Raw genomic sequence first — 27,993 nt, forward strand, 5'->3', positions numbered from 1 at the left:
ATGGTGGCAGGCGCCTGTAGTCCCAGCTACTCGGGAGGCTGAGGCAGGAGAATCGCTTGTACCCGGGAGGCGGAGGTTGTGGTGAGCTGAGATCCTGCCACGGCACCCCAGCCTGGGCAACAGAGTGAGACTCCGTCTCAAAATTAATTAATGAATTAATTAAAAGCCAGTAGCAATAAAATTTGTTTAATTACACAATTTTTAAAAATATGAAATAATAAAACAGCAAAATTAAAATTCGAAGATAAAAACTAAGTGAAAAAAAGAAACCAAAAATTAAAAAGCCAAAATATTAAAAACAAAGGCACATAACCTTCGCACCTTTCCAAACTAGGATTCATACAGATGCCACCTAAATGAAAAACACTGTCTGCTTGCTTTTCCCAGCCTCTGCCTCCGCCAAGACTCTTAAGTCATAGCGACTTTTGGGCCACCATTGTCCTCATCCAGAATCCGCTTTCTCCCTTTTCTAAAAAAATTCCACTAGCCCTACAAACGTGGCCTCTTTGGGAAAGCTTTCATTTTGGGAAAAAAAAAAAAAAAAGCGAGGGGAGGGGCAGAGGGGTCGGTCTGGGATCTGACCTTGAAAAAGGCTTTTGATTCATCAAATTTAAACATATTAAAAATCACACGCACACATACAGGTTACATTTCTATACCAGGATTCATTCCGGGGGGATCTGGATAAAAGCCACTACCAAAGCGCTATAGGAGAAAACCAAACCATGAGCGCGTTCAATCTTAGTGTTTTGAACTCGCCTCCAGATTGTTTTCCCGAATTGCGGCTGCGCAGAGACTCGGGGTTGGGATGAGAACCAACAGTGCCCCACTGCCTCCCTACTCGAGTGACATTGGGCATGGAACAAGAGACCTGACAGGATCCAACAGAGACAGGTGGATGGGCTCAGAGCCTCTTTCCAGGCCCGACACTGTCTGGGGCAACAGATGATGTCCGGGAAGAGGCGGAGCCAGGTGTGATAGCTCTGAGGGCCAAAGACAGCCGTTGGGTTAATCAATTGTTCTTTGGAGCAGCTTGGACACTTTTAGAGGGTGGGCTCTATAGGTGAAAGATCGGCAGGCGGACCGATCAGAAGTTCCTGCTCTGATGGCTGGAGACGTGCAGAACTAGAGGATGCGCAGCCGATTGACAGCAGACCTGACAGTAAGAGAGAGGTTAGACCCTATAGTTCTTCCGCGAGAAGGGGGCGGGGATTGGAACTTGATTGATGGCATTCCGACCAGTGAGAACGTCTGAGTCAGGGGCTCTTGAGTAGTACGTGTATTCTGGCAGTAGAGAGTTGGTCCTTGCTTTGACTGACCCTCTTATCATCCAATAAACATGCCCGCTTGAGTTGGGGGCGGGGCGACTGAGTGCAGAAAAGACGGGATCTTGTCCTTTTCCTCGTTTCCCTTAAAGAGGAAGCCCAGTTCCACCAGGAGCTCCCTACCCGCTTATCTGTTTTTTATTTTATATTTTTTATTTTTTTATTTTTATTTTTTGAGACGGAGTCTTGCTCTGTTACCCAGGCTGGAGTGCAGTGGCCGGATCTCAGCTCACTGCAAGCTCCGCCTCCCGGGTTCCCGCCATTCTCCTGTCCCAGCCACTCGGGAGGCTGGGACTACAGGCGCCCGCCACCTCGCCCGGCTAGTTTTTTTGTATTTTTTAGTAGAGACGGGGTTTCACCGTGTTCGCCAGGATGGTCTCGATCTCCTGACCTCGTGATCCGCCCGTCTCGGCCTCCCAAAGTGCTGGGATTACAGGCTTGAGCCACCGCGCCCGGCCTATATTTTTTATTTTTTTGAGACGAAGTCTAGCTCTGTCGCCCAGGCTGGAGTGCAGTGGCACGATCTCGGCTCACTGTAACCTCCGCCTCCCGGGTTCCAGCGATTCTCTTGCCTCAGCCTCCTGAGTAGCTGGGATTACAGGTGCACGCCATCACGCCCGGCTAATTTTTGTATTTTTAGTAGAGACGGGGTTTCACCATGTTGGCCAGGCTGGTTTCGATGTCCTAACCTCAGGTGATCCGCCCGCCTCGGACTCCCAAAGTACTGGAATTACAGGCGTGAACCACCGCGCCCAGCCTTATCTGTTTTTTTTTTTTTTAAAGTTTGAACGTTACAGATTTAGAAGTTTAGCTTTCCTGCGCTGTACAGAAACGATGACCTCACTGCACCTGTGAAGAAAGAGCTGCCCCAGAAAAGGCAGTCTTAGGGTTGGGGAGTTGGCCTAGGATTGGAATTTGATTTGAGATTTTAGGCCTGAGAGGCTACGATGGAGGACGGGTGTTTCTGATAGAAGATTTCTGGGGTGAGTGATGGGAGGGTTCTAGGGACAATATTGGGGTCTGTAGAGATCAGTAATAGATGGTTAGTGGAAAAGCTAAACTTCTAAAGCTGTGACTTTCAAACGTTTTAAAACATTATATGCCTTTTTAACAGATAAGTGGGTGGGGAGCTACTGGTGGAAGTGGTCAGTCTGGGTCACTCATGTAGATGCCCATAGTAAGAGCCTATTCTCTGATGAGGCCGACTGGAATCAAACAGCTGATGCACTTCTAGTTCACTGCCCCCTGAACATGGCAATGCATCCACCATCATAGACTGGGCACAAAGTAAATTACTGTATGTTTCTGACACAGACCTTTTGCAGTCTGACAGTGGTGTGCCTTTTGTTGCAAAGGCCAACCAACTATGGGCCAGTAGTCAAAGCCTTCCATAGATGTTCTATGTGCCCTACCATGGGCAGGTATCTGATATTGTTAAACATTGAAATGGCCTCCTCAAAAATGAACTCAAAAGGATTTCAGAACCTACCTCTCTCTCCTTCTCCTGGTCTACTCACCTTAGTAAGGCAGTTTGGTCACTAAATGTGGCTGTCCCAAGAATGGGATCATCTCCCATTGTGTACCTCGGATAACGGTCAGGACAAAAGGGGTGGGCCATAGAGGCATTTGGGATTCTACCATTGCCATTCCTGGACGTGATGTGTTTTTCTTTCCTTTAACAGTAATCCCAGGTCCCAGGCTAACCTAGTTGGTAACCCTCCAGGCAGCAGCCCAGCCCAAAAGAGCCCGAGGGGACTTAAACTATATATATATATTTTTTTATACTGAGTCTCCCTCTGTTGCCCAGGCTGGAGTGCAGTGGTGCAATCTCAGCTCACTGCCACCTCTGCCTCCTGGATTCAAGCAATTCTCGTGTCTCAGCCTCCCAAGTAGCTGGGATTACAGGCACCTACCACCACACCTGGCTAATTTTTGTATTTTCAGTAGAGACAGGGTTTCACCATGTTGGCCAGGCTGGTGTCGAACTTCTGACCTCAGATGATCTGCCCACCTTGGCCCCCCAAAGTGCTGGGATTACAAGCGTGAGCCACCATGCCTGGCTCGGACTTAAACTTAATTCTGGTCAGTCACCTGAATTCTCTTGTTGGGTGGACACGGTCCTAGATCCTAATGACAATGACCGCTTGATTGAGTACACTACTCACCAAGTTCCCATACAGCAGCTCACATGGGCTAAGATAGAAGACATTTAAAAAAAAGTCTGTAAATTTTATAAAAATGCTTTTGGCCCTTTTGTACTTGACCCTTCTGGATGAAAGGTCTGGGTACAAATAGGGGATGATTGGGAAAAAGTGAAGCTCTGAGATGGGATACATTGATTTCATGAGGTGTGGAAGGAGAGCATTTGGGGAGTGATATGGCTTGGCGCTGTGTCCCCACCCAAATCTCACGTTGAATGGTAATCCCCCTGTGTCAGGGGAGGGACCTGATGGGAGGTGATTGGATTATGGGGGGAGTTTCCCCCATGCTGTTCTTGTGATAGTGAGTGAATGAGTTCTTACGAGATCTGATGGTTTAAAAAGTGCGTGATGCTGGGTGCAGTGGCTCACGTCTGTAATCCTAGCACTTTGAGAGGCCAAGGCGGCGGATTGCCTGAGTTTAGGAGTTCAAGACCACCCTGGGCAACATGGTGAAATTCTGTCTCTACTAAAAATACAAAAATTAGCTGGACATGGTGGTGTGTGCCTGTGGCCCTAGCTACTCAGGAGGCTGAGGCAGGAGAATGGGAGGTGGAGGTTGTAGTGAGCCAAGATCACGCCACTGCACTCTAGCCTGGGTAACAGAGCAATACCCTGTCTCAAAAAAAACAAAAAACTGGGTGGCTTTCTTCCCTTGTTCTCTCTCCTGCCGCCTTGTGAAGAAGGTTCTTGCTTCTGCTTCACCTTCTGCCATGATTGTGAATTTCCTGAGGCCTCCCCAGCCATGCAGAACTCTGAGTCAATTAAACCTCTTTTCTTCATAAGTTACCCAGTCTCAGATAGCTCTTTATAGCAGTGTGAAAATGGACTAATACAGGGAGGGAATATCTTAGACCCTGAGAGGTGCAAGATGGGGAGACAATGAACGCTCTGTTTGTCCCCTAGATCGAGCACTTGCAGTCCAATGAAACAATCATCTGGTCTGCTGGAGTCAAGCAGCAGGTGCAGCTGGCAATCTGACCTGCTGCTAGGTTTGCCATCACTGTCCTTGGGTGACAAAAACAGAAAAAAGCATGTGAGCACGGCTGCTCCTGAATTACTCTGCTGTGCCTGATGCCATCAACAGCAGCTCCTGAACACAGGCTTCCCTCATACCTGTAGATATACGTGGACCAGCACAACCTTGTTTAGATCTGGCTGATCCAAATTCATCTGCTTCTCCTGGCACTCGAGTGGTCTTGGATTATGCCATGTTTAGCAATTGAGCTACAAGTACTAAGATGCTACTTGCTATAGGTGGAATGTTTATGTTACCTCAAAATTTGTTTGTTTGTTTTTTTTTTTGAGACGGAGTCTCGCTGTGCTCCCAGGCTGGAGTGCAGTGGCCTGATCTCGGCTCACTGCAAGCTCCGCCTCCCGGGTTCACGCCATTCTCCCGCCTCAGCCTCCCAAGTAGCTGAGACTACAGGCGCCCGCCACCACGCCCAGCTAGTTTTTTGTATTTTTAGTAGAGACGGGGTTTCACCATGTTAGCCAGGATAGTCTCGATCTCCTGACCTCGTGATCCACCCGCCTCGGCCTCCCAAAGTGCTGGGATTACAGGCTTGAGCCACCGCGCCCGGCCTATTACCTCAAAATTTATATGTTGGAATCCTAAGCCCCAAGGTATTAGAAGGTAGGGCCTTTGGGAGGTGATTAGGTCTTGAGGGCAGAGCCCTCATGAGAGGAATTAGTGCCCTTATAAATGGGACCCCAGAGTGCTTGCTCCCTTGTCATTTTCTCCATGTCAGGACACAGTGAGAGGATGGCCATCTGTGAACCAGGAAGTGGACCCTCACCAGATACAGAAATCTGCTGGCAACTTGATCTTGGACTTCCAGCCTCCAGACCTGTGAGAAATAAACTTGTTGGTTATATGCTACCCTATCTATTGTATTCCATTATAGCAGCCTGAATAGACTACCTCTTATAACACTACCAAACCAATGTAATGGTGAGTCAAATCAATTTGAACAACAAATGTTGAAGTGAAATGAACTGTTCCCCTTTGGATGGTATATTTGTATATGGGGAGAACAGTGGGAAACAGAATGTCTCTCCACTTGGGATAGGGTTTGCTTTGGGGCCCATGTATTGCCCCCTAAATTATTGACAATACACCAAACATCAGCACATCTGTCTAAATTCCTTTGTGTGGGTTGTAGCATATAGTAGCCTGGCCTTAGTTTTACTACTTTGTGGCTGCCTAAAGATACAAGGCCCCAATCACTGATTACCTCAGCCATTTCTCAGGGTTGTGATGACAGCAAGCAACCCTGTGGGATGAGGCAATGTCTCCCTCTGGGGTGAAAGACAGGCTGGATGACCCAAGCTCAGTGTTTCTTGGCTGTGATGTAAACCTATTGTGTGTGCAACGTCCACCAGGGACCCTCTGCATCACTGCTGTGGGAGTTGGAGGACAAGGGGAGCAGGTGCCCCTGTGACATGCATGCTGCTGCTGTCCCAGGAGCAGGAAGGTCCTTTGTCTCAGCCCTAGGAGTCTCATGTTTTCTGTCAGCATCTCTAAAACATGTTAGCTTGTAAGAGGGTGGAGTCTCAGACCTTTTGCAGACCCTGACAATCAACAGTGGAGGGATTTTTCTTTATGCTCTGACAGTCTCTATGGTCTGGTCACTGGCAGTTTTGGAAGGTAGTGATTGGTTGCCAATGGTGTCAGGATGAGGCTCCAGGGATTTGAATCCTGAGGTAATTAATAATTGGAGGACTTTGAGGCTACTGATTGAGTGTCTGTGGCTGTCAGTCACTGGGAGAGGGGCCATAGTGGTAGTGTTTGTGTGAGCCAGTGATGACTGACACTCTGTGCTTCCTTCCTCCCTCCCTCCCTCCCTCCCTCCCCTTCCTTCCTTCCTTCCTTCCTTCCTTCCTTCCTTCCTTCCTTCCTTCCTTCCTTCCTTCCTTCCTTCCTTCTTTCCTTCCCTCCCTCCCTCCCTCTCCTTCCTTCCCTCCCTCCCTCCCTCCTTTCTTTCCCTCTCTTTCTTTCTTTCTTTCTTTCTTTCTTTCTTTCTTTCTTTCTTTCTTTCTTTCTTTCTTTCTTTCTTTCCTTTTTCTTTCTTTGTTTCCTTCCTTCTTCTTTCTTTCTTTTCTCTTTTCTTTCTTTCCTTCCTTTCTTTCTTTCTTTCTTTCTTTCTTTCTTTCTTTCTTTCTTTCTTTCTTTCTTTCTTTCTTTCTTTCTTTTCTTTCTTCTCCTTCCTTCCTTTCTTCCTTCTTTCCTTCCTCTTTCTTTCTTTTCTTTCTCTCTCTAATTCTTTCTCTTTCTCTCTCTTTCATTCTTTCTCTTTCTCTCTCTCTTTTTTTTTTTTTGAGACAGGTTCCTCGTTGTCCCATTTCAGGTGCAATTGGCTGATCTCACTGCAAGCTCCACCTCCTGGGTTCAAGCGAGCACGCCCAGCTAAGTTTTGTATTTTTAGTAGAGATGAGGTTTCACCACATTGGTCTGGCTGGTCTCAAACTCCTGACCTCAAGTGATCTGCCGACCTTGGCCTCCCAAAGTGCTGGGATTACAGGCATGAGCCACTGCACCCAGCCTCTTTTTCTTTCTTCTTTCTTTCTTGCTCCGTCACCCAGGCTGGAGTGCAGTGGTGCAATCATATCTCACTGCAACCTCAAACTCCTCGTCTCAAGAGGTCCTCCTACCTTGGCCTCCCAAAGCACTGGGATTACAGGCATGAGCCACAGTGCCTGGCCTTGATTGTGGTTTCTTTGGTTCCTTAATTGGATTCTTGGAGGGTCAGTGATTGGGTCTATGTGTGATTACTGTTTGGAGACTTTGGAGGACCCTGTGGGAAACAGCTGCCCCAGGCAGGTGGGAATGGGTCTTCAGGAAAGCATGGAGTTGAATTTTTTAGGTAATAGTCTCCCTTTAGATTCAGACCTACATTTATTTGGTACATAGCTCTACTACTTACTAACATAGTATTACCTTGGTCGAGTTTCTGATTCCTTCTGAGCCTCAGAAGTTTCCTTATGTAGAAAATGGAGATAATATAGAATGCATATGCTATGTAATACTGTAATATATAGAGTGTATAATATATATGATGTCCTAGTATTGTGGAAAATCCTCAGCATGTCCATAGTGCAAAGTCATAGAAGATTTGTGAGAACAGAGGCAGTAACACACTGGGATACACCCCTATGGATTCGGGACTTGCAGGGCGGGAGGTGGGGAGAATGTGAATGGGAACTGGCTTTGCTGCAGGGCAGCTGCTCCCCCACCTCTCTGTGGTAAATCCTATCTATCTCCATGTGTCTTGTGAGGTACCTCCACTTCCTTGGACAAACCCGACCTCCACGTGTCCTATCAGGTTCACAGTTTGACTCAGAGAAAGGCTAGCAGAGACAGTCCTAGGACAGATCTCCTGGTTTTCGGCCTAGGTAGGTAATCTTATCAGCAGGGAAGTTTGTAATCTTGTCAGCAGAGGGTAGGCAGTGTAGGTTGCCCAGGATGTGCACTGAACTATTCAGGAGTTTTATTTTAAGTAACCCTGACATTGTCATCCTGCGGCCTGAGCTCTTGACCTGAGCCTCACAGATGCCCCCTGCCCTCCACAATCACTGACCTCCACAGACTACTCGTTCTTATAGTTTCGTTTCTTTTTCTAGTTTTACTGAACTGGCTAGAATCTTCAGTACAATGTGTTTTTTGTTGTTGTTGTTTGTTTTTTGAGGCGGAGTCTCGCTCTGTCGCCCAGGCTGGAGTGCAGTGGTGCGATCTCGGCTCACTGTAACCTCTGCCTCCCGGGTTCAAGCGATTATCCCACCTCAGCCTCCCGAGAAGCTGGGATTACAGATACCCTCCACCACACCCAGCTAATTTCAGTACAGTGTTGAATGGCAGTATTGATACTAGAACCCTTGTCTTTTTCCTGATTTAAAGGAAAGTCTTTCAGCTTTTCCCATTGAGAACAATTTTTTATAGAGACTATCATGTTAAAAAAAACCTTCCTGTCTTTTCCTAGTTTGATAGGAGTTTTTTGTTTGTTTGTTTTTTTTGACAGGGTCTTGCTCTGTTGCCCATGTTGGAGTGCAGTGGCGCCATCATTGCTCACCACTCACTGCAGCCTTGGCCTCCCAGGGCTCAAGCGATCCTCCCATCTCAGCCTCCCAAGTAGGTAGGATAAGCTCATGCCACCATGCCCAGCTAATTTTTTTTTTTTTTTTCTCTAGAAACGAGGTTTTGCTGTGTTGCCCATGGCTGGTCTTGAACTTCTGGACTCAAGCAATCTGCCTACTTCAGCCACCCAAAGGGCTGGGATGCTGGGAATAGAGGTGTGAGCCATCATGCTCAGCATTTTTGTTTTGTTTTGTTTTGTTTTGTTTTTTGAGACAGGGTCTCATTCTGTCACTTTGGCTGGAGTGCAGTGGTGCAATCATAGCTCACTGCAGCTTCGACCTCCTGGGCTAAAGCAATCCTCCCACCTTGGCCTCCTAAGTAGCTAGGACTACAGGTGTGTACCGCCACACCTGGCTAATTTTTTAATTAAAAAAATTATAGGCCGGGCGCGGTGGCTCAAGCCTGTAATCCCAGCACTTTGGGAGGCCGAGACGGGCGGATCACGAGGTCAGGAGATCGAGACCATCCTGGCTAACACGGTGAAACCCCGTCTCTACTAAAAAAAATACAAAAAAATAGCCGGGCGCGGTGGCGGGCGCCTGTAGTCCCAACTACTCGGGAGGCTGAGGCAGGAGAATGGCGTGAACCCGGGAGGCGGAGCTTGTAGTGAGCTGAGATCCGGCCACTGCACTCCAGCCTGGGCGGCAGAGCGAGACTCCGTCTCACAAAAAAAAAAAAAAAAAAAAAAAAAAAATTATAAATGGATGTTAAGATTTGTCAGATGCTTTTTCTGTGTCTTTCTTGGCAACCACAAGAGTCTTCTCTTTTAATCTGTAAATATGGTAAATTGGCTGGGCAAGGTGGCTCATGCCTGTAATCCCAGCATTTTGGGAGGCCAAGGCAGGTGGATTACTTGAGACCAGGAGTTCAAGACCAGCCTGGGCAACATGGTGAAACCCCCTCTCTACTAAAAATACAAAAAATTAGCCAGGTGTGGTTGTGCATGCCCATGGTCCCAGCTACTTGGGAGGCAGGCGAATTGCTTGAACCTGGGAGGCAGAGGTTGCAGTGAGCTGAGATCGTGCCACTGGACTCCAGCCTGGGGTGACAGACTGAGACTGTCTCAAAGAAAAAAAAAAAAGAAAGAAAGAAAGAAAAAAAGAAAGAAAGAAAGAAAAAAGGTAAATTACATTATTTAATTTTCCAGTATTAAACTAATATTGTATTCTAGGGATAAACCCAACTTGTTTATTGTTTATAATATATTAACCTTTTTATGTATTACTAGTTTTTTAGGATTTTTGCATCTATGTTCATGAAGGAGATAAACCTGAAAATTTTCTTTATTGAAAAAATTTTATCATTACTTTTATTTTTTAGAGACAGGGTCTCGTTCTGTTGTCCAGGCTAAAGTGCAGTGATGCAATCACGGCTCACTGCAGCCTTGAATTCCTGGGCTTAAGTGATCCTCCTACCTCAGCCTCTCAAGTAGCTGGAACTACAGGTGCATGCCACCACATCTGGCTAAATTTTTATTTATTTACAGACAGAGTCTCACCATATTGCCCAGGCTGGTCTCAAACTCCTGGCCTCAAGTGATCCTTGTGTGTTATGCTATCCTTTATGGGTTGAATTGTGTTCCCCGCCAAAAAGATGTTGAAGTCCTAACTCCTAGTAGCTCAGAATATGATCTTATGTAAAGTTTGGAAATAAGGTTGTTGCAGATGTAATTAGTTAGGATGATGTCCTTATAAGAAGACGGCCATGTGAAGACAGAAGCATACTGGGAGAATGCCATGTGGCCACAGAGGCAGAGATTGGAGTTTTTTTTTTTTTTTGAGACGGAGTCTCGCTGTGTCGCCCGGGCTGGAGCGCAGTGGCGCAATCTCCGCTCACTGCAAGCTCCGCCTCCCGGATTCACGCCATTCTCCTGCCTCAGCCTCCGAGTAGTTGGGGACTACAGGCGCCCGCCACCACGCCCGGCTAGTTTTTTGTATTTTTAGTAGAGGCGGGGTTTCACCGTGTTAGCCAGGGATGGTCTCGATCTCCTGACCTCGTGATCCGTCCGCCTCGGCCTCCCAAAGTGCTGGGATTACAGGCTTGAGCCACCGCGCTCGGCCAGAGATTGGAGTTTTGCAGCTGCAAGCCAAGGAATGCCGAAAGTTGCTGGCAAAGCACCAGAACCTAGAAGAGGAGAGGAAGGATTCACCGACAGGTTTCAGAGGGAGCACGGCCCCGCAGACACCTTGACTTCAGACTTCCAGCTTCTAGAATTGTGAGAGAATAAATTTTTGTTGTTTTAAGTCACTCAGTTGGTGGTAGTCTGTAATGGCACTTCTATGGAGCTACTACACTATCCTCCTAAAATGAATTGGAGATTTAAGCCTCTTTTTTCCTCTTCCCTGTAAGAGTTTATGCAGTACTAAAGTAATCTGTTCCTTGAGTGTTTTGTAGAACTCAACTGCAAAGCCCTCTGGGCTGACTATTTTCTTTGTGGGAAGGTATTTCTTAAATAGGAACTAAACTCTTAGTCATCTACTGTGTATCTTCAGCACTGAATATATGGGTGGGAACAAGACAGGCAAAGTCCTTGCCCTCATGGAGTGCCAATGGTCAGAAAAAATACATTCTGGATACACACACACACACACACACACACACACACACACACACACACATATGTAATATCCAGTAGGCAATTGGTTATGTATGTCTGGGCTCTGCAGAGGGGCCTGGGGTGCACGTTCAGAAGTGGATGGTTGTGGCCGGGCACAGTGGCTCATGCCTGTAATCCCAGCACTTTGAGAGGCTGAGGCAGGTGCATCACCTGAGTCCAGGAGTTCAAGACTAGTTGGCCAACGTGGTGAAACCCTGTCTCCACTAAAATACAAGAATTAGCCATGTATAGCAGCAGGTGCCTGCAATCCCAGCTACTCAGGAGGCTGAAACATGAGAATTGCTTGAACACAGGAGGTGGAGGTTGCAATGAGCCAAGATCATGCCATTGCACTCCAGCCTGGGTGACAGAGCGAGACTCCATTTCAAGAAAAATAAAAGTGGATGGTTGTTGAGACTTTGGGAAAAGATTAGTTTGTCCAGAAATAGAGGATACATTCCTTCATGTAAAATTATTTCTGATGCAATAAATTCCTCCTTATACTATTTGTGCAACCTCAGGTCTGTGATATCTTTTCCAGAAAAGTTTATATAGGATTGGTGTTTTGTTGTTTTTGAGACAGATTCTCACTCTGTTGCCCAGGCTGGAGTGCAGTGGTGTGAACATGGCTCACTGCAGCCTTAACTTCCTGGGCTCAAGCAATCCTTTCACCTCAACCTCCTGAATAACTGGGACCACAGGTGTGCACCACCACACTTGGCTAATTTTTAAATTTGTTGTAGAGATGGGGTCTGGCTGTTTTGTCCAGGCTGGTCTCAAACTCTGGGGCTCAAGCAGTCTTCCTGCCTTGGCCTCCTAAAATGATGGGATTACAGGTGTAAGTCACTGTGCCTGGCCTAGGATTAGTGTTTTTTTCCTGTTTAAATGTTTGCTAGAATTCACTGGTGAAGCCAGTTAGAACTTTGGGTACAATATTGAAGAGAAGCGATAAGAGTAGATATTCTTGTCTTATTCCAGATCTTACGAGGAAAGCATTGTTTTTCACCATTAAGTATGCTGTTAGATGTAGGATTTTTGTAGAAGCCCTTTATTTGAGGATTTCACAAGAATCTTTCCGTTATTTATTTCAAATTTAGTTCCAATGTGGTCAGAGAACATTTCTCATTTGACTTGAGCCCTTTTTAATGTATTGAAGCCTGTCAATGGCCCAGAATATACGTTTGTAAGCGTTCTATGTGCACTTGAAAATAATGTGTATTCTGCTGTTGAAGGAGTATTCTACAAATGTTAGTAACGTTTAATTCGTTAGTAGTGTTGCTCATGTCTACTATGTCCCTGCTGATATTGACTGACTACTTATTCTGTTAATTATTAAGAAGGCTTATTGGCCAGGCGCGGTGGCTTACGTCTGTAATCCCAGCAATTTGGGAGGCCGAGGAGGGCAGATCCTCTGAGGTCAGGAGTCCGAGATCAGCCTGGCCAAAATGGTGAAACCCCATCTCTACTAAAAATACAAAAAAAAATTTAACTGGGCATGGTGGCACACATCTGTAATCTCAGCTACTCGGGAGGCTGAGACATGAGAATTGCTTGAACGCAGGAGGCAGAGGTTTCAGTGAGCCAATATCATGCCACTGCACTCCAGCCTAGGTGACAGAGTGAGACTCCATCTCAAAAAAAAAAAAAAAAAAAAAAAGAGGAAAAAAAAAAAAGAAAAAAAGGAGGTTTATTGAGGCCAGGCAAGGTGGCTCACACCTGTGATCCCAGCACTTTGAGAGGCTGAGGTGAGTGGATCACCTGAGGTCAGGAGTTCGAGACCAGCCTGACCAACATGGTGAAACCCCGTCTCTACTATCTCTACTAAAAATACAAAAATTAGCTGGGCGTGGTGGTGGACACCTGTAATCTCAGCTACTTGGACTAAGGCAGGAGAATCGCTTGAACCTGGGAGGCAGAGGTTGCAGTGAGCCGAGATCACACCATTGCACTCCAGTCTGGGCAACAGAGCAAGACTCTATCTCAAAAACAAAAAACAAAACAAACAAAAACAAACAAACAAACAAAAAACATGAAGGCTTATTGAAATCTCCAACTATGATTGTGGGTTTGTCTATATCTTCTTGCAGTTCTATCAGTTTTTGCTTCATGCATTTTGAGCTCTGTTTTCAGGCTATAAATGTTAAGGATTTTTATATCTTCTTGACCTTCTTTATCCCTGAAATTGACCTTTTTCTTTTTTTTTTTTTTTTTTTTTTTTTGAGAGGGAGTCTCGCTCTGTTGCCCAGGCTGGAGTGCTGTGGCCGGATCTCAGCTCACTGCAAGCTCCGCCTCCCGGGTTCCCGCCATTCTCCTGTCTCAGCCTCCCGAGTAGCTGGGACTACAGGCGCCCGCCACCTCGCCCGGCTAGTTTTTTGTATTTTTTAGTAGAGACGGGGTTTCACCGTGTTAGCCAGGGTGGTCTCGATCTCCTGACCTCGTGATCCGCCCATCTCGGCCTCCCAAAGTGCTGGGATTACAGGCTTGAGCCACCGCGCCCGGCCTGAAATTGACCTTTTTCAATATTAATAGTCACTCCAAGTTTTTTAAAAATACGAGCACGATATATTTTTTTCTATCCTTTTACTTTTTTTAATTAGCGTCTTTGTATTTGAAGTGCATTCCTTGTAGGGGGCACGGAGATTGGTCTTGCTTTTTTTCCAATCTGGAAATGTCTGCCTTTGTATTGGAGGGTTTAAACCACTTATATTTAATGTCATATTGATGTGGTAGTTAGGTTTGATTCTATCACCTTCCTATTTGTTTTCTATTTGTCCCATCTGTTCTTTGTTCCAAATTTAAATTTTTTCTGTGTTCTTTCGGATCAATTAAATACATTCATGATTCTGTTTCATGTCTTTTGTTGTCTAATAAGCTATAAGTCTTTGTTTTGTTGCTTTGGTGGTTGCCTTAGGGTTTTATAGTATACATTGTTATCAGAGTCCACTTTCTTTTTTTTTTTTTTTTTTTTTTTTGAGGCCGAGGTCTCAGCTCTGTAACCGGGGCTGGAGTGCAGTGGCGGATCTCAGCTTGGCTCACTGCAAGCTCCGCCTCCCAGGTTTCGCCATTCTCCTGCCTCAGCCCACCCCCAAGTAGCTGGGACTACGAAGCCACGCCCTCGCCCGGCCCCTGGTTTTTGTATTTTTTGGTAGAGAGCCCGGGGTTTCCGCGGTGTTGCAGCCAGGATGGTCACCGATCTCCTGACCTGCGTGATCCCCGTCTGCGGCCTCAAAGTGCTGGGATTGCAGGCTTGAGCCGCCCGGCCCGAGTCCACTTTCCAGGAATCATCATCCGCTCAGTCACCTCTTCTCTCCATCCCGTCAGAAAAGTGATCCTCTCATTATTGTGTGATCCTCTAATTTTTTTTTTTTTTTCTTTTTTTTATTTTTGAGACGGAGTTTCACTCTGTCACCCAGGCTGGAGTGTAGTGGCGTGATCTTGGCTCAAGGCAACCTCCACCTCCTGGGTTCAAGCGATTATTTTGCCTCAGTCTCCCAAGTAGCTGGGACTACAGGAGCATGCCACCACACCTGGCTAATTTTTGTATTTTTAGTAGAGATGGGGTTTCACCATATTGGCCAGGCTGGTCTCGAACTCCTGATCTTATGATGCGCCCACTTCAGCCTCCCAAAGTGCTGGAATTACAGGTGTGAGCCACCACGCCCAGCCTCTGTAACATTTCTTATAGTGCGGCTCACTGTAGCTTCACCCTCCTGAACTAAAGCAATCCTCCTTCCTCAGTCTCCAAATAGCTATGACTACAGGCATGTGCTATCACAACTGGCTACTTTTTTTTTTTTTTTGCTTTTGTAGATATGGGGGTCTCAATGCCACTGATTTTTGTATGGTGATTTTGTATCCTGCAACTTTCCTGAATTTGTTCATCAGTTCTAATAGTTTTTTGGTGGAGTCTTTAGGTTTTTCCAAATATAAGCTCAGATCATCTGCACAAAAGTATAATTTGATTTCTTCCTTTCCAATTTGGATGCCCTTTATTCCTTTCTCTCTCTCTCTCTCTCTCTCTCTTTTTTTTTCCTTTGAGACGGAGTCTCTTTCTGTCACCCAGGCTGGAGTGCAGTGGCTCGATCTTGGCTCATTGCAACCTCTGCCTCCTGGGTTCAAGCGATTATCTCCTGCCTCAGCCTCTGGAGTGGCTGGGATTACAGGCACACGCCACCACATCCAGCTAATTTTTTTGTATTTTTTGTAGAGATGGGGTTTCACCATGTTGGCCAGGCTGGTCTTGAACTCCTGACCTCAGTTGATCTGCCCACCTTGGCCTCCCAAAGTGTTGGGATTACAGGTGTGAGTCATCCTGCCCCGCCATATTTCTTTCTCTTGTCTGATTACTCTAGCTAGGACTTCCAGTGCTATGTTGAGTAACAGTGGCGAAAGTGGGCATCCTTGTCTTGTTCCAGGTCTTAGAGGAAAGGCTTTCAATTTTTCCCCATTCAGAATGACACTAGCTGTGGGTCTATCATATATGGTTTCATTGTGTTGAGATATGTTTGTTCTATACTCAGTTTTTTGAGGACTGTTATCATGAAGGGATGTTGAGCTTTATCAACTCCTGCCATTTTGTTGTTCGTTTTCTGGTTGTTTTGTGGTCTTCTCTTCCTCCTTTCCTTTTTCCTGTCTTCCTTTTAGTGAGGGTGGTTTTCTCAGGTGGTATGTTTTAATTTCTTGCTTTTTTATTTTTTGCATATCTGTTGTATGTTTTTTGATTTGAGGTTACCATGAGCCTTGCAAATATCTTATAACCCATTATTTTAAACTCATGACAAAGTAACACTGATGGTATAAACATACAAACAAATAAGCAAAGAGAAAACTAATAAAAACTCTTACACTTTAACCTCATCCCCCATTTTTTAACTTTTTGTTGTTCCTATTTATATCTTATTGTACTATGTCTTGAAATGCTGTCATAGTTATCATTTTCAATTGGCTCATCTTTTCATCTTTTTTTTTTTTTTTTTTTAGATGGAGTTTCACTCTTGTTGCCTAGGCTGGAGTGCAATGGCATGATCTTGGCTCGCCGAAAACTCTGCCTCCCGAGTTCAAGTGATTCTCCTACCTCAGCCTCCCGAGTAGCTGGGATTACAGGCATGCGCCACCATGCCCGGCTAATTTTGTATTTTTAGTAGAGATGAGGTTTCTCCATGTTGGTCAGGCTGGTCTTGAACTCCCGACCTCAGGTGATCCGCCAGCCTCCCAAAATGCTGGGATTACAGGCGTGAGCCACCATGTCCAGCCTCCTTCAGGACTTTAAATATGTCATGCCACTGTCTCCTGGCTTGTAAGGTTTCCACTGAGAAGTCTGCTGCCAGATGTATTCGAGCTCCATTGTGTTGTTTCTTTTCTCTTGTTGATTTTAGGATCTTTTCTTTATCCTTGACCTTTGGGATTTTATTATTATTTTTGAGACAGGATCTTGCTCTTTTGCCCAGACTGGAGTGCAGTGGTGCAATCATGGCTCACTACAGCCTTGGCTTCCTGAGCTCAAGTGATCCTCCCATCTCAGCCTTCCAAGTAGCTGGGACTACAGGCACATGATCCCACATCTGGCTAAATTTTGTATTTTTGTTTTGGTAGAAATGGGATTTTGCCATATTGCCCAGGCTGGTCTCAGACTCCTGGGCTCACATGATTTACCCACCTCAGCCTCCCAGAATGCTAGGATTACAGGCATGAGCCGACATGCCTGGCCAGGAGTTTGATTATTAAATATCCTAAGGTAGTCTTATTTTGGTTAAATCTGCTTGGTGTTCTGTAACCTTGTACTTGAATATTGAAATCTTTCTCTATGTTTGGGATGTTCTCTGTTATTAGCCCTTAACAGATAACTTTTTTTCCCTATCTCTCTTTCTGTCTCCTTTTTAAGGCCAATAACTTTTAGATTTGCCCTTTGAGGCTCTTTTCTAGATTCTGTAGGCATTCTTCAATCTTTCTTTCTTTCTCTCTTTTTCTCTTTCTCTCTCTCTCTCTCTTTCTTTCTTTCTCTCTTTCCTGAGACAGAGTCTTATTCTGTCACCCAGGCTGGAGGGCAATGGCACGATCTCGGCTCACTGCAACCTCCGCCTCCAGCTCCAGCGATTCTCCTGCCTCACCCTCCCAAGTAGCTGAGATTACAGGCCTGACTAAGTTTTGTATTTTTAGTAGAGATGGGGTTTCACCATCTTGGCCAGGCTGGTCTCGAATTCCTGACCTTCTGATCTGTCCACCTCGGTCTCCCAAAGTGCTGAGATTACAGGCGTGAGCCACCGTGCCTGGCCTCTTTTTTCTTTTGTCTTCTCTGACTATATGTTTTCAAATAGCCTGTCTTCAAGCTCACTAATTCTTTCCTCTGCTTGATCAATTCTGCTCCTAAATGACTCTGATGCATTCTTCAGTCTGTCAATTGCATTTTTCAGCTTCAGAATTTCTGCTTTATTCTTTTTTCATTATTTCAATGTCTTTGTTAAATTTATCTGATAGGATTCTGAATTCCTTCTTTATGTTATTTTGAGTTTCTGTGAGTTTCCTCAAGACAGCTATTTTGAATTCTCTGTCTGAAAGGTCACATATCTCTGTTTTTCCAGGATTGGTCCCTGGTGTCTCATGTAGTTCATTTGGTAAGGTCATGTTTTCCTGGATGGTCATGATGCTTGTCTGGGCATTGATAAGTTAGGTATTTACTGCAGTCTTTGCATCCTGGGCTTGTTTGTACCCATCCTTCTTGGGAAGCCTTTCCAGGTATTTGAAGGGACTTGGGTGTTGTGATCTATGTTTTTTGTCATCAAAGCCATATTTGCATTGGGGGAACCCCAAGCCCAGTAACACTGTGGCTCTTGTAGACTCATAGAGGTACCACCTTTGTAGTCTTGGATAAGATCCAAAAGATTCCTTTGGATTACCAGGGAAACATTCTTGTTCTCTTCCTTTACTTTCTCCCAAACACACAGTTTCTCTCTCTGTTCTGAGCCACCTAGAGCTAGGGAAGAGGTGACACACATACCCCGGTGGCCACCACCAGTGGGACTGCACCAGGTCAAACCTGAAGCCAGCTCAGCACTGGGTCTTGCCCAAGGCCCATGGTAACCACTGCCTGGCTACCACTAATGTCCACTCAAGGCCCTAGAACTCTACAATGAGCAGGTGGCAATGCCAGCCTGGCTTGTGTCCTTCCCTTTAGAGCAGCAAGTTTCCCCAGTCTTGAGCAGGCCTAGAGATGCCATCCAGGAGCCAGGGCCTAGGCATGGAAACCTTGTGAATCTACCTGGTACTCTATTCTATGGTGGCCGAGCTGGCACCCAAGCCACAAGACAAAGTCATTCCCACTCTTTCTTTTTTTTTTTTTTTTTTTTTTTTTTTGAGAGGGAGTCTCGCACTGTCGCCCAGGCTGGAGTGCAGTGGCCAGATCTCAGCTCACTGCAAGCTCCGCCTCCCAGGTTTACGCCATTCTCCTGCCTCAGCCTCCCTATAGCTGGGACTACAGGCGCCCGCCACCTCGCCCGGCTACTTTTTTTGTATTTTTTAGTAGAGACGGGGTTTCACCGTGTTCGCCAGGATGGTCTCGATCTCCTGACCTCGTGATCCGCCCGTCTCGGCCTCCCAAAGTGCTGGGATTACAGGCTTGAGCCACCGCGCCCGGCCCATTCCCACTCTTTCTTCCCCTTACCATAAGCAAAGGAGTCTCTCTCTGTGGCCAACACTGACGCAGGTCTTTGGCAAATATTGCCTGGCTACCACTGCTATTCACTCAGGGCCCAAGGGCTCTTTATTCAGCTTGTCGTGAATGCTGTCAGGCCTGGGACTCACTTTTCAGGCTAGTGGGCTTTCCTCTGGCCCAGGCAAGGTCCAGAAATGTTGTCTAAGAGCCAAGGCCTGGAATTAGGGACCCCAAGAGCCTATTTGGTGCTCTACTCCCATGTGGTGAAGCTGGAACATAAGCTGCAAGACAGAGTCCCTTTTACTCTTTCCTCTCCTTTTCCAAGCAGAGGGGTGTCTCTTCCTGTGGCTACCACAGCAGGGAATATGCTGGGTCACACCTAAAGCCAGCATGTTTCAGGGTCTCACCCAAGGCCCGTGGTGTACTACCTGAGTACCACTGTTTGTTATTCAGGGCCCGAGGGTTCTTTAGTCAGCAGATGTTGAATTATACCAGGACTAGAGCCTTCCCTTCAAGGCAGCAGGTTCTCTTTTTCTTTTCCTTTTTTTTTTTTTTTTGAGACGGAGTCTCACTCTGTCGCCCAGGCCGGAGTACAGTGGTGCGCGATCTCAGCTCACTGCAAGCTCCGCCTCCTGGGCTCATGCCATTCTCCTGCCTCAGCCTCCCCAGTAGCTGGGACTACAGGCGCCCGCCACCACACCTGGCTAATGTTTTGTATTTTTAGTAGAGACGGAGTTTCACAGTGTTAGCCAGGATGGTCTCGATCTCCTGACCTCGTGATCCGCCAGCCTCGGCCTCCCAAAGTGCTGGGATTACAGGTGTGAGCCACCGCGCCCAGCCAACAGCAGGTTCTCTTATGGCCCAAGGTGTGTCTAGAAATGTCATTTGGGGCCAGCAGGTACAGTGGCTCACGTCTGTAATCCTAGCACTTTAGGAGGCCAAGGTGGGCAGATCACTTGAGGCCAGGAGTTTGAGACCAGTCTGGCCAACACGGTGAAACCCCGTCTCTACTAAAAATACAAAAGTTAGCTGGGTGTGGTGGCACGTGACCGTAATCCCAGCTATTCGGGAAGCTGAGGCAGGGAGAATTGCTTGAACCCAGGAGGCGGAATTTGCAGTGAGCCAAGATCGCACCACTGCACTCCAGCCTGGGTGACAGAGTGAGACTCCTTCTAAAAAAAAGTTTGAAAAATGTCATCTGGGAGCTAGGGCCTGGAACAGGGGCTTCAGGACTCTGCCTGGTGCCATATCCTACTGTGGCTGAGCTGGCATCCAAGTTGCAAGACAAAGTCCCCTTTACTCTCCCCGCTCCTCTCCTCAAGTAGAGGAAAGGAATCTCTTCCAGTGGTTTGAGCTGCACTGCTTGGGGTTGGGAGAGGGGTGGCTCAAGCACTCCCTTGGCCACCCCAGCCGATGTTTCACTGGGTTGTGTGTCCAAATCCACTGACTCCAAGCCCAGCACAGCACTAGGACTTGCCCAGGAATGGTAGTCCTTGTAGCCTAGACTGACTTTCAAGTTTATTTAGGACCGCAGAGCACTTTAGCCCACGGTGGTGAGGCTTGCCAAAACTCAGGTTCTGACTGCTGGGATGGACAATTTGCCTCTGGCTAGGGCTGGTCCAAGTGCTCCCCCCAGGGGTGCCGGCTTAGTTCTCTCCGGTTTTTGCTTTCTGTTGTGACAGGGAAGCACTGAGTTCCAGTACAAAGTCTCACAACTGCTGTGCTCTCCTGCCCACAAGCACACGGATTCTCTCTCTATGCCACATACCCACTACCAGGGGATGGGGTTGGGGTGGTGTAGGTGATTCAAGGCTGTCTTTCCTACCCACTTTAGTGCCTCTTTCGGTGATAGGAAGTTAAAACCAGGTACTGTGATTGCTCACCTGAATTTTGGTTCTTATGAAGGTGCTTTTTTATGTGGATAGGTGTTCGATTTGGCATTCCTGTGAGGAGGATGATCAGGAGGCTTCTATTCAACCATCTTGCTCCCTAGGTTGACAGTTTTTAAAATTCATTCTTTGAAAAATGTTGCACCACTGGGCCATTTTTATATCTTCTATGTCTCTCGTTGAACTCTTTTGAACTTGTGGAACATAGCTTTAATAACTCTTAATGTCCTTCTCTGCTAATTAATTTATGCATCAAATCTGGGTTGGTTTTCATTGATTGATTGTTGTCTTCATATTTTCCTGCCTTGTTGCATGATTAGTAATTTTTTTTTTTTTCTTCCCCCAAGATGGAGTCTTGCTCTATCGCCCAGGCTGGAGTGCAGTGGCGCGATCTCAGCTCACTGCATCCTTTGTCTCCCAGGTTGAAGCAATTCTCCTGCCTCAGCCTCTTGAGTAGCTGGGATTACAGGCGCCCGCCACCACACTCAGCTAATTTTTGTATGTTTAGTAGAAACGGGGTTTTACTATGTTGGCCAAGCTAGTCTTGAACTCCTGACCTCGTGATCCACCTGCCTTGGCCTCCCAACGTGCTGGGATTACAGGCGTGAGCCATCATGCCCCGCCTGATTAGTAAGTTTTTTGTTTGTTTGTTTGTTTTTAGAGACAGGGTCAGCTCTGTCACTCAGGCTGGAGTGCAGTGGTGCCATCATAGCTCATTGCCTCCTTGAACTACTGAGTTCCAGCAATCCTCCCAAATGGCCTTTTGAACACCTAGGACTACAGTCATGCGCCACCACACCTAGCTAATTTTTGAATTTTTTGTAGAGACAGGATCTTGCTATGTTGCCCAGGCTGCCCTGGAACTCCTGGCCTTAAACAATCCTCCTTCCTCAGCCTTCTAAAGTGCTAGGTTAGAGGCATGAGCCACTGTGCCTGGTCCCATTAAGTTTTTCTTTTCTTTTCTTACTCTTTTTTTTGTTTTTTTGAGACAGAGTCTCACTCTGTCGCCCAGGCTGGAGTACAGTGGCTCCATCTCGGCTCACTGACATGGCTGCCTCCTGAGTTCAAGTGATTCTCCTGCCTCAGCCTCCTGAGTAGCTGGGATTACAGGCACGCGCCACCACACCTGGCTAATTTTTTTGTATTTTTAGTAGAGACAGGGTTTCACCATTTTGGACAGGCTGGTCTCGAACTCCTGACCTCAGGTGATCCACCCACCTCGGCCTTCCAAAGTGCTGGAATTACAGGCATGAGCCACTGTGCCCGGCCCTATTAAGTTTTGATTGGATGTCAAACATTGTGATTTTTTTTTCTTTTTGGGTGCTGAATATTTTTGTATTCAATATAAATCTTCTTGAACTTTGTTGAGTTGCAGTTAAGTTTCCTTGGAAATATTTTTATCTTTTAAGGTCTAGCTTTTATGATCTGTTCGATGGAGTCTTGAGCAGTGCTTTTTGTAGGGCTAATTATTCTCCACAACTGAGACAAGACCTTCCTGAGGACTCTACCCAATACCTCATGAATTATGCATTTTTTCCAATCTGACTGGTGGGAGCAGGCACTATTACTGGCTCTGTGTGAGCATGAGGCACTATTCCCTCTAATCCTTTCAGATGTTCTCTCCCTGGCCCCAGGCAGTTTCCTCACATGCATATACTGATCAGTAAGTAGTCTTTTGGATACCGAAGCATATGCTCTTCAGATCTCCAGGGTTCTCTGTCTATATTAGGGTTCTCCAGAGAAAGAGCACCAATGAGATATATTAGGATATATGTATCTATATTTATCTATCTACCTACCTACCTATCTATCTATCCATCCACCCAGAGATTTTAAGGAATTGGCTCACATGATTGTGGAGGCTGGCAAAGTTCGAAATCTTCAAGGTAGACTAGCAAGCTGGAGACCCAGGGAAGCGCTGATGCTTTAGTGTGAGTCCGAAGGCAGTCTCCTGGCAGAATTCTCTCTTCTGGGGAGATCAGTCTTTTTCTATTAAGGCCTTCAACTGATAGGATAAGACCTGTGTGCATTATGGAGGGTAATCTGCTTTACTCAAAGTCTACTGATTCAATGTCAATCTCATTTAAAAACTACCTTCACAGAAACATCTAGAACAATGTTTCACCAAATATCTGGGTACCAAGGCCTAGCCAGGTTGACACATAAAATTAACCATCACATTCTTTGTGTAGCGTTTTGCTTTCTGGTACTCTGTTCTATCAACTCTAGCTATTTTGATCTCCCAGAAGTCTTAGCTCCGAATCCTCAAGTCAGGGAGTCAGGTGGGCTCTACCTCAGTTCTCCCACCTTGTGCCAAAGCCTGAACACTTTCTCAAGGGGCCAAACTGGTCTTCCAGGAGTGGTGGCTCACGCCTCTAAATCCTAGCACTTTGGGAGACAAAGGCAGGAGGATCACTTGAGCTCAGGAGTTTGAGACCAGCCTGAGCAACATAGGGAGATGCTGTCTCTACTAAAAATTAAATAATAAAAAAAAATTAGCTGCATGTGGTGGTGCACACCTGTAATCCCAGCTACTCGGGAAGCTGAGGCAGGAGGATCCCTTGAGCCTAGGAGGTCGAGGCTGCAGTGAGCCATGATCATGCCACCTGCACTCCAGCCTGGGCAACATAGCAAGACCCTGTCTCAAAAAAAAAAAAAAGGCAGTAAACTGGGGAATCGTTTAACTCTTCATCTCATTTGTTTCCCATCTCTCAATCCTTGGTTGCCTGCTGTCCATTGTTCAAAACCTGTTGTTTCATGCATTTTTCTGGTTTCTTTGGTTGTTTCAGGTGGGAGGGTAAATCTGATCCCTGTCCATCTTTGGGACAATCAAATCTGAATCATATGTTCTTCTCCAGTATAGCCTCTCAATATGATTTAGAAGAAATCTAGATGAGACTAAGCAGTTTACCTTTTTTTTTTTTTTTGATGGAGTCTCGCTCTGTCACCCAGGCCGGAGTGCAGTGGCGCCATCTCGGCTCACTGCAAGCTCCGCCTCCCGGGTTCATGCCACTCTCCTGCCTCAGCCTCCTGAGTAGCTGGGACCACGGCACCCACCACCACGCCTGGCTAATTTTTTTTTGTATTTTTAGTAGAGATGGGGTTTCACCGTGTTAGCTAGGATGGTCTGGATCTCCTGACCTTGTGATCTGCCTGCCTCAGCCTCCCAAAGTGCTGGGATTACAGGCGTGAGCCACCGCGCCCGGCCAAGCAGTTTACTTTCAAATAACTTGGGCCCTAAAAAATTCTTAACTGATTAAAGTAAATCTAAATGAAACTGAGTAATTGATGTGAAAACAAGCTCAGAATCACACATTCTACTCCAATGTAACTTCTCAATATCAGTTAGAATAAATCTAGCACAACTAAGCAATTTATGTACAAAATAACTTAGAATCACATATTTTCCCTAAATAAATTTTTATAGTGAGTTAATCTAGGTGAAACTAAGAGCTTTATTTTAAAATATTCAGAATCACAATTTTTTTTTCTCAAAAGTTATATCTTATGGAGAGTTAAGAGTATGTGAAGATGAAACTAGCTGTATATGTACTAACAAGCAAAAGATCACACATAGTTCTAAAAAATAACTGCATATGGTGACTTAGTGCAACTCTAGGTAAAATTAAGCAATATAAGTGAAAACAAGCTTAGAATGACACATTGTTCTCAAAAGTAATTTCCCATTGTGAGTTAGGGCAAAATTAGATGAAAAGAAGCAGCACATCTTAAAATAAGCTTAGAACCTCACATTCTTTGGCAAGGAAACCAATTCTTTGAGCAAAGTTTGAGCAAATTTAGATTAGTCTAAGCATAAGCATTATAAGTAAAAATGTGCTTAGAATCACACATTCTTCCTCCCTCCCTCCCTCTCTCTCTCTTTCTTTTTTCTTTCTTTCTTTCTCTCTCTCTCTTTCTTTCTTTTCTTTCTTTCTTTCTTTTTCTTTCTTTCCTCTCTTTCTTTCTCTTTCTTTCTTTCTTTCTTTCTTTTTTTTTTCTTTCTTTCTTTCTTTCTTTCTTTCTTTCTTGAGACAGAGTCTCATTCTGTTGCTCAGGCTGGAGTGCGGTGGCGTGATCTTGGCTCACTGCAACCTCTGCCTCCTGAGTTCAAGCGATTCTCCTGCCTCAGCCTCTGGAATAGTTGGGACTACAGGCATGTGCCACTATGCCCGGCTAATTTTTTTGTGTTTTTAGTAGAGACAGGATTTCACCATGTTGGCCAGGCTTGTCTTGAAACTCCTGACTTCAAGTGATCTGCTCGCCTTGGCCTCCCAAAGTGGTGGGATTACAAGCATGAGCCACTGTGCCTGGCCAAAAATCACACATTTTTCTTCCAAAGTAATTAACTTTTCTTTCTTTGTTTTTATTTTTTTTAATTTTTATTTTTTTAATTGAGACAGAGTCTTGCTTTGTCACCCAGGCTGGAGTGCAGTGGCACGATCTTGGCTAACTGCAACCTCTGCTGCCCGGGTTCAAGCGATTATCATGCCTCAGCCTCAGCCTCCCGAGTAGCCATGTGCCACCACACGTGGCTAATTTTTTTTTTTGTATTTTTAGTGGAGACGGCTTTTGCCTTGTTAGCCAGGCTGGTCTCGAACACCTGACCACAGGTGATCTGCCCACCTTGGCCTCCCAAAGTGCTGGGATTACAGGCAGGAGGCACTGCGCCTGGTCCCAAAGTAACTTTTTATTGTGAGTTAGAATAAATTTAGATGAAATCAGCAGTATTTGTGAGAGTAAGCTCAGTGAAAACACCAAAATAACACACTCTTCTCAAAGTAACTTCTTATGGCTAATTAGAGAAAGTATTATTATTATTATTATTATTATTATTATTATTATTATATTATTTGTGATGGAGCCTCACTCTGTGGCCCAGGCTGGAGTGCGGTGGCGCAATCTCGGCTCACTGCAACCTCCACCTCCTAGATTCAAGTGATTCTCCTGCCTCAGCTTCCCAAGTAGCTGGGATTATAGGTGCCCGCCACCATGCCTGGCTATTTTTTTTTTTTTTTTTTTTGTATTTTCAGTAGAGATGGAGTTTCACCATGTTAGCCAGGCTGGTCTTGAACTCCTGACCTCAGGTGATCTGCCCGCCTCATCCTCCCAAAGTGCTGGGATTACAGGCGTTGAGCCACTGTGCCCGGCCTCCCTTAGGTCTGTTCTAAAAGGACTCTGCATCCTCTGTGGAAGTCTCCAGGGCTACCTCTGCCAATCCCTCTCTTCTCCTTTCTCCCCTGCATGAGAAATGGGGTCACAAAATCTCCAGGCTGAGGTTGAGTGGTAAGACAGCTTCAGTGACTACTTGTGACAGTTGGGACTTAGCCTCTGCAGAGAAAATTAGAGACTTCCTATGAGGACTATGAAGTGGGGACTTAGACTTGGGAGCTGAAATCAGAACTTAGCATCTGTAGGGGGAGTGGAGGAGAGTTGGTCCCTGGAGGGGGATTCGGGGAACCTGGTACTGGTGGCATAAATTGGGACTTATCCTCTGGAGGCAGAGATCCCGACTTGCTTTCTGGTAAGAGAGGTCAAGACTCAGCCTTGAAGCATAAAGTAGGACTTAGGTCCTAGAGCTATTAGTGTGGAGTTAGCTTCTGAAGGGGGAATTGGGGACCTAGTAGCAGGCAACATAGTATCTGGCAGGGGGAAGGCAGGACTTAGTGTCTGGTATGAGGAGTCTGGTGTTAGTGTCTGCCTGGGGACCTTAAACTCAGTGTCTGATGGGTGAGAATCAATGTCTAGAACTGTAAAGGAATTGAAGTTTTACCCTATTTTCAAGCCAGTAAGATGTCTTATATCATGGAGGCAAGCAGAAGACAAGAGATTCCTTGGTCAGAGATAAAGGATTTTACTATTCACAGCAAAAGCAGTAGCCAGAGTATCAGCATGACGTTTGGGCTGGTTTGCCATGCCCCCAGGTCTCAGAGAGGTATGCAGGTGGGCCTAGATGCATGTGTGTGCACATAGTGGGGTTGTGTTATAGGAGAGGTACACTGAATGTGGTGGATTTGTTGCTTTTATAGTGAACAGTGACAAGCCCTGCTTTTGTCTGGAAGGAGATATTACCTGATTTCTCAAGGGAGCTCACTGAGCCACTGCTTCTGTAAAGAGTGGTCAGGGCCTCGCATTCTTGGCATGCCTGGCACGAATGTGCAGGGACCCTCAGGAACCATGGCACATTGCCTTTTGGTAAGTCAGATTGACCGCATGGCCTGCTTTGTGGTTTGATAAGATGTTCTGATTTGGGGGTTGACCATAAGTCTGGGTTCACAGGTTGACCAGATGTCTTGATTCAACCAACTGTTCCTTTTAGAAGTTTAGTTGACTAGATGTCCATTTAGACAATTGGCCATAAAAGACTCAGATAGTGCTGGGCTTTAAAGTTTGTCAGGGCAGAGGCTTCCACCACTGGGGAGTGGAGCTAGAGCCTCTGCCCCACTAGATTGAGTTCCCAGGTCCAGGAGTTCCAGAGAGGGCAAGAGAGCCACACTGGGGACCTCGGATCACCTGTAATTCCTGGTGATCTCCTCCTCAGACTCCTCGGGACACACCACTGTGGCCCCTGGAGCTCCCTGGAGCCATTCCACTCCTCTCCCCTCTACCTTGATTGAGAAATGGGCTGGAAGTGACTGGATTAGGAGGCTAGCCAGTTCTGTTGAGGTGGGGGAAGGTTCCCTATTTTAGGCTTCAGATCATCCCTGGCCTTCTGAGGGTCCTCAATAAAGACCTCTATACTCTCTTTGGAGCATTGGGAGCCTCCCTGTGCCAGCCTTGTTGCTCTCTCAACACTCTTTTTTGAGAAATGGGGATGAAAAAGAACCAAGTAGAGATCAGACAACTAGTAGGCCACAGTGAGGGTGGGAGATGGGGAGAAGGAGGCCAGCCTGGGCCGTCATATCCACCTGGTACCTTGGAGAGCTCCAACGAAATGGTCTTTGCAGGTTAGCTTTGAGCCCAGGAATTCATAAACAACTTTACTTTGCTTTCCCCAGCTCCTGACCGCATGTGCATGGATTGGATCCTGATTTACATACCAAAGACTGTGAGCTGAGCTAATGCTAGACCTCTGTCCAAGTCCTAGACTAACTACTGGGTGGTACACAATGGGATGGACCTGAATAACACTGTAAAGTCTGTAAAAACTGAATGGAAAAAAAAAAACCCTACATCAACAGAAGACAGGATGGAACCTAACCTGTG

General features: G+C 46.0%; 1 long non-coding RNA gene across 3 annotated transcripts; it reads left to right on the plus strand.

The window, feature by feature from the left end:
• The first annotated feature begins 18 nt into the window (after positions 1-18).
• LOC108583663 lies at positions 19-27,993 on the plus strand. 3 transcript variants are annotated; one of them, XR_002519599.2, is made up of 4 exons: positions 19-1,173; positions 5,275-5,477; positions 26,817-26,982; positions 27,786-27,993. It is a non-coding gene; the product is annotated as an uncharacterized LOC108583663 (long non-coding RNA). The 3 variants fall into 3 exon arrangements; XR_002519598.2 differs by lacking the exon at positions 19-1,173 and adding an exon at positions 2,013-2,308; XR_001898482.3 differs by lacking the exon at positions 19-1,173 and adding an exon at positions 2,014-2,308 and having other exon boundaries at positions 5,275-5,375.

Source organism: Papio anubis, chromosome X (assembly GCF_008728515.1).
Source record: "Papio anubis isolate 15944 chromosome X, Panubis1.0, whole genome shotgun sequence".
NCBI classification, from domain to species: domain Eukaryota; kingdom Metazoa; phylum Chordata; class Mammalia; order Primates; family Cercopithecidae; genus Papio; species Papio anubis.